General features: G+C 40.4%; 1 pseudogene; it reads right to left on the bottom strand.

The window, feature by feature from the left end:
* Nucleotides 1–3,441: 3,441 nt before the first annotated feature.
* LOC115873325 lies at nucleotides 3,442–4,233 on the bottom strand (annotated as a pseudogene).
* Between the last annotated feature and the right edge of the window lie 2,297 nt (nucleotides 4,234–6,530).

The following is a 6,530-nucleotide window of genomic DNA, read 5'->3' as shown; positions in this document are numbered from 1 at the left end:
GTGCTCATGTGGAAAGTACATGAAACAAGAGGCAGTTGTGAGAACAGAACAAGGGACCGCTGCAGGGTTTAAAATCAAGAACGGTGTCCTTTCGAGTTGTGTACCCTCACCATACTTGTTCTGGACTACATGACGAAGACTGTGGCATCAGGGTTGGAGGAAGGCTTATCAACAGCCTATAACATACAGATGACCCAGCTTTGCTTGCTGAAGTGAGGAGGACTTAAGCACTTGCTGATGAACATGAAAGACTGTAGCCTTCTGTATGGGTTAAAACTCAATGTAACAAAGACCAGAATCCTCCAAACTGGACCAATAAGTACCATCATGATAAATAGACAAAAGATTGAAAAGTTCAAGGATTTTGTCTTGCTTGGCTCCACAACCTTAGCTCATGGAAGCAGCAGCCAAGTAATAAAACACCAGGTTGAATTAGGTAAATATGGTACACAAGACTTCTTTAAAGAGTTGAAAACAAGGAGGTTCTCTGAGGACTCAGGTCTACCTGACCCAAGCCATAGTATTTTCAGTCACTTCATATGCATGTGAAAGTTGGGCATCAGATAAGCAAGACTGAAGAAGATTTGATGCATTTGAATTGTGCTGCTGGCAATGAATATTAAAAGTACTGTGGACTATCAGATGAACAAACAAGGATGATGAGACCTTGTCTCACGTACTCTGCATGTGTTGCCAGGAGGAGCCAGTCCCTGGAGAAGGACATCATGCTTGGTAAAGAGGAGTGGCAGTGCAAAAGAGGACGACCTTCACAAGATGGATTGGCACAGTGGCTGCAACAATGGGCTCACACATACGAACAATTGTGAGGATGGCACAGAACAGGGCGGTGTTTTGTTCTGTTGTACATAGGGTCGCTATGGGTGGGACAGATCCTATTGCACCTAGAAACAATGACAACAACAACCCAAGAGAATACTCTGGTCTTCTTTGCACGGTCCAGCTTCCCAGATTTTCTCAGTATACACATGAATACATATGGTGAAATGATCCAACCGTGAAGTATGTCTTTCCTTATTTTAAACTAGGCAGTGTTCCCTTGTTCTATCTGTATGAATGTGTGTTGATCTGTGATTGTTTTCCCATGAGTATATGGGAAAGTGTTCTGGAATTCCCATTCTTCACAATGAAATCCATAGTTTGTTGTGATCCACACAGTTGATTGCCTTTACATAGTAAACATAAGTAAGCATTTTTCCAGTATTCTCTGATTTCAGCCAAGATCCATCCAACATTAGCAATTATTTCCCTATCCTGTGTCCTCTTCTGAATTTAGCTTGAAGTTCTGTCAGTCTCTGTTGATATACTGCTGCAATCATGTTTTAATATCTTCAGCTGAATTTAATTTACATATTAAAGTAATATTTTTTAGTAATTTCCATGTTCTATGGATCACTTTTATTCGACTGTGTACCAATATGTATCTCTTCCATTTGCCTCATCAGATAACCTCATCTTTTTCTCACAGAGTGGCTGCTGGCTTTGAACAGCTGACCTTATCCATAGCAGTCCAACTTGTAACCACTATAACCAAACAGCTTCCTTCTAAGTGTATAGTTGTTTAAGCTATTGAAAAGTGTTTCCTTCAATAAATAAGTCATTGGTCTTGCAAAATTCTACCTTGTAACCTCTGATGTCACTTTTATCAATAAGACTGTGTTTTTTGATTGCTTATCTTTCTTCCTTGTTTCCAACTTTCACTTTCCAATCACGGAAATTATCAATGCATTGTTTTCATGCAAAAGAAAATAATATACATTTATATATCATTTATGATAAAAGAGATGAAAAATGAATAAATTCCAATTTCTCGAATTTAATTTTGAAATATTAAATAGTGGACTTTTTAAAAGATAATTTTATTGGGAGGCTCTTACAGCTCTTATAGCAATTCATACATCAATTGAATCAATCATATTTGTACATATGTTGCCATCACTATTTTCTAAACATTTACTTTCTATTTGAGCCCCTGGTATCAGTTCCCTTTTTCCCTCTCCCTCCCCTCTTCTCACCCTCATGACCCCTTGATAAATTATAAATTTGTATTATTTTCATATCTTACCCTTACTGCTCTCTTCCTTCCCCCACAGTTTCTATTGTATCTACCCCTAGGTGGTTGTGTGGTTGGTTATGTGTCCTCCATTGTGATCGGTTCCCCCTTCCTCCTTTCCTCACCCCATCTTCCCCTTACTCTCCAGGTATGCTACTCTCATTTCTGTTCCTGAGGGGTTTATCTGACCTGGATTCTGTGTGTCGTGAGCTCTTCTTTGTACCAGTGCACATGCTCCCCAGTTTAGCCTGCAGCGAAAGCCAGGACTAGGATCATGATAGTAGTCGGGGGTGAGGAATATTGTGGGTTTCATTGGTGCTTTACTGAGCCCTGGTTGACGCATCCCTTCCTTGTGACCCTTCTGTCAAGAGATGCCCAATTGTCTAAAGAAGGGTTTTTGATCTCTGCTCTTGCCCCCCTCATTCTCAACAATGTATTTTATTTGTTTGTTTTGAGTCTTCTGATGCCTGTTACCTGATCCTGTCAACACCTCATGATCTCACAGGCTGGTGTGCTTATTCTATGTGGGCTTGTTGCTTCTCTGGTAGATGGCCATTTGCTTAACTTCAAGCCTTTCAGACTCCAGACACAATATCTTTTGATAGCCATGCACCTTGAGCTTTATTCACCACAGTTGCTTGTGCACCCATTTTGTCTTCAGCCACAATGCTGGGAGGGTGACCATCACAGAATGCCAGGCTGTTAGAACAAATTGTTCTTGCATTTGGGAGGGCTTGAGCAGAGGCTTGAGCTGAGACCCAAAGTCTGTCCACTATCTCACTGTACTGCCATATAAATATATGTGGATAGGCCAGTACCTTTATTGTTAAGAATTAATATATTTAGTTGTGGACACACTTTATGTTTATACCTCTACCCAGAGCGTTGCTTCCTAGATCTTTCCTCTGTTTCCTTTTACCCTCCTCATGTCCCACCATCATGCTCACCCTTCTTTTGCCTCTCAGTAATTCTTCTCAGCTAGCTTGTTGTTGCTCCAACACCCATGGGATCTCTGGTGATTTTAATTCCCTAGTTGTTGCTCCAACACCCATGGGATCTCTGTTGATTTTAATTCCCTAGTTGTTCCCCTGTCTGTAGTGTTGTTTGCTCGCTACTCCTCCCCACAAGTCCCTCCGGAACCTGGTCCATTGCTTTTTCCTTGGGCTTGCTTCCCAGGCCCCTCTTATATCAGTAGGCGAACCAGCAATAATGGAGACAAAACAAAAAGAAAGCAAAAGATTGAATAAAAAGGGGTGGGCAGATATAAATAACTAGCAAACCAAAAAAAAGAAGGAAAAAGAAAAAGCATACACAGTGGAATATTTTTCAGAAAGATTACATGAAACATACCTAATCTTATGATTTATGCACTAAAAATACATTTTTACATCTGAGTTTAAATGAATATTCTTCTTCCATGAAGTAGCAGAGGGAGTCAATAATTCTTTCAAGAAACCAACTATTTTGTTTCCTCCCAACATGGATTCTCCATAAACATGAGCCACAAATGACACTGGAACCTCCCTCTCCAGCCATATCATTCGACTGTCTTGCCCGGACAATCATCTCCATTTAGAAGACACAGCCTTTAGACATCAATTTTTCTATTAATTTCTGCAGGACTTCTTTCCGATTTTGTCAGATGTTCCTAGTCTTAACAAAATCTCTGTTATAAAATTGGCCCCAGGGCTGGTTATTCATTTCCCAGCCATATATACAAGTCCATTTCCTTTGTATCCCATTCGAGAGGCAATGTCAAGTTTACTTCCTTCTGGCATCCTAATGAATTCAGGCATACATTTTGGATGGTGTAGAGGTCAGTGTCCCTGAGAATTTTGTAGTTTCCTGTGGCATGTTTTATCCCTCCTAGCATATGCAGTTCTTAACCTCACTTTGTTCTCCCATAGTCGTATTGTCTGACCCCTATATTGTCACCAATTTTCAGCAAATTGTCTTGTTCCATCTGGGATTCCATCATCTATGATTCTAATTTCACAGTGAATTCCACTCCCAAGGAAGCTTTTCGCCAGCAGCCACCTAATGACTGGCAGGTTCTCTTGCTTGTCGCAGGTGAGTAACTTCACCCAAAACTTGTCTGGCCCCAGGCCTGCTCCTCGGGGTCCCACATAAAAGCTGGAAAGGCTAGACTCCAAAGAAGCCATGACAGAATGTAGGAAGGTGTGTTGATTGCGCATACCATCAATTTCAGACTGCGTTCGTGGGTAGAAATCTTCGAGTCCTTCACCGTCAGCGTGCTGCCGTTGTGTGCGTGGCAACCTGATGTACAACAGAAGGAAACACCGCCCGGCCTGAGCCCTCCCCAAACAGTTTTCAGTTTTGAGCCATCCTTGCAGTCGCCGAGTCAATCCATCTCGTCCAGAGCCTTTCTGGTTTTGTTTCTTCCCCCCCTCTTCTTTACCAAACATGTTGTCCTTCTTCAGGGACTGAGCGCTTCTGATAGCATGTCCAAAGAACTTATGCAGAAATCTTGTTATACTTGCCTCCCAGGAGCATTCTGGCTGTACTTCTTCCGATACAGATCTGTGTATTTTTTGGCCATCCACAGTGCTCTCAATAATCCTTAATAGCACTCTGATTCAAATGAACCAATTCTTCTTAGGTCTTCCATATATGATGTTCACTCTTCACATGCGTATGAGGTGATTGAAATGGCTTGGGTCAGGTAAACCCTAGTCCGTTAAGTAATATTCTTGCTTTGCACTATGGTCTTGTGTGGAAGATTTACCCTGTGCAATGTGTGGTCTTATCTATTGACTGCTGCTGCCATGGACATGATTGTGGTACCTAGCAAGATGAAATCCTTGCAAACATCAATCTTTCCTCCATTTATCATGATATTACTTATTGGTGCAACTGTGAGGCTTCTTGTTTTCTTTACATTGAGTTATAATCCTTACTTAAGGTTGCAATCCTTGATCTTCATCAGCAATACTTCAATGCTTCCTCACTTGCAGCAAGCATGGTTGTGTCACCTGCATATCAGAGGTTGTTAATGAGATTTCCTCTAATCCTAACACCTATTCTTCATCATTGATTATTTGCTCAGCATATACATTGAATAAATATGATGAGAGGATACGATCCTTGGTTTTCAACCATCTTAAACATAGCTTTTAAACATTTTTGATCAAACCTCAACATTGAATAAATATTTGTTGTTTTATATGCGAGGTAAACCAGTTTTCTTAGGTATGGAATCCCAGAAAATTGAGTGAGATTAATATATCTTCATATGTAGGGCACACGATGTCTTTAATCCTGAGTTACACTTCTGACTGCACTGTTTTGTTGATGATTGAGTGTGACATAATATGGAAATCTCCTGACTCTAGTCTTCTCAAGTATCTATTATTTACTTTTATGCTTGTGATTTTCTTTTGAAAACCTGAGAAATTCACTAAATGAATGTCTCAAAATAGAATGTTCCAGAGTTGGCTCACAAAGTAAGATGAATGAGACCATGTACTTGGTGATGACAAGGTCGTGCTGAGCAGTCACTGGAGATTAGGTAGCAGCCATCTGTTTCTATGTGATGTCTTAATCAACACTACCACCTACACTGATGTGCTACTACAGTTAGCCTCCTGGATACTTGTGGGTCAGGGCCCTTGGGCACAAGTAGGAATTGTTGCATACACATACCCTCTGAGTGACCACATGGAATGTTTGTGGCCTACATTAACACAGTGGTCCCATGTTTAAAGTTCTTATTTTTTTATTGCTAAGAACATTTGCTGAGAGGACTTAGCATGGAAAGGCTAGAATCAAAAAGGTGCATAGAGAGAAATAGATGGGAATTCAGAAAAGACTAAGAGACAGAAGAAAATCTATTTGTAATCTTTAACAAGAAAGCATTAAACAGAAAAAATTCTGGTAATAAATCATTCTTAATACAAACATCAGCACAATTAGAAACTTTTATGATTATGTTCTGGTTAAAAGTTCCCATGACTGACATATATATATGCTACCAAAACGTTCATGGGAAATGGAATTAGGGTAGAATAGAAAACTCTACAAACTTTTGTAGCCACCTCATATATAGATTGAGATTACAAAAGAGCACATGTGCTACATATGACCTCCTGTGGGTTAACAAGAGGGAAAGACTATCAAACTCAAGGACAATTCCTGTGAGGCAGGGGTCAGACAAGCCTCAATTGATCATCACAAAAAACAGAGTTCAAGTGAAACTGCTTTTATGAAAAAATCACTGTGACCAGAGAGAACCTTCCTGGGCGATGTCACTGGGTTCACTAACTCAGAGAGAGTTGTTCAATGTGCCCCAATGGGAAAAATGTATACTACGAAAGCACTGCTCTGCACAGCACAATTCTGTTTTTTTTTGGGGGGGTTACCCCTTCATACTCCAGCGATGGGAATTGTCTACTTATCAGACAGAGAACATTGTAAAATACACCATGGCCACAGTAGTTAG

Source organism: Echinops telfairi, unplaced genomic scaffold (assembly GCF_000313985.2).
Source record: "Echinops telfairi isolate 266 unplaced genomic scaffold, ASM31398v2 ScPeMD7_7468;HRSCAF=8506_0, whole genome shotgun sequence".
In the NCBI taxonomy this organism is placed as follows: domain Eukaryota; kingdom Metazoa; phylum Chordata; class Mammalia; order Afrosoricida; family Tenrecidae; genus Echinops; species Echinops telfairi.
The sequence above is the reverse complement of the archived record's forward strand: the minus strand, read 5'-3'. Positions and strand labels throughout refer to the sequence as shown.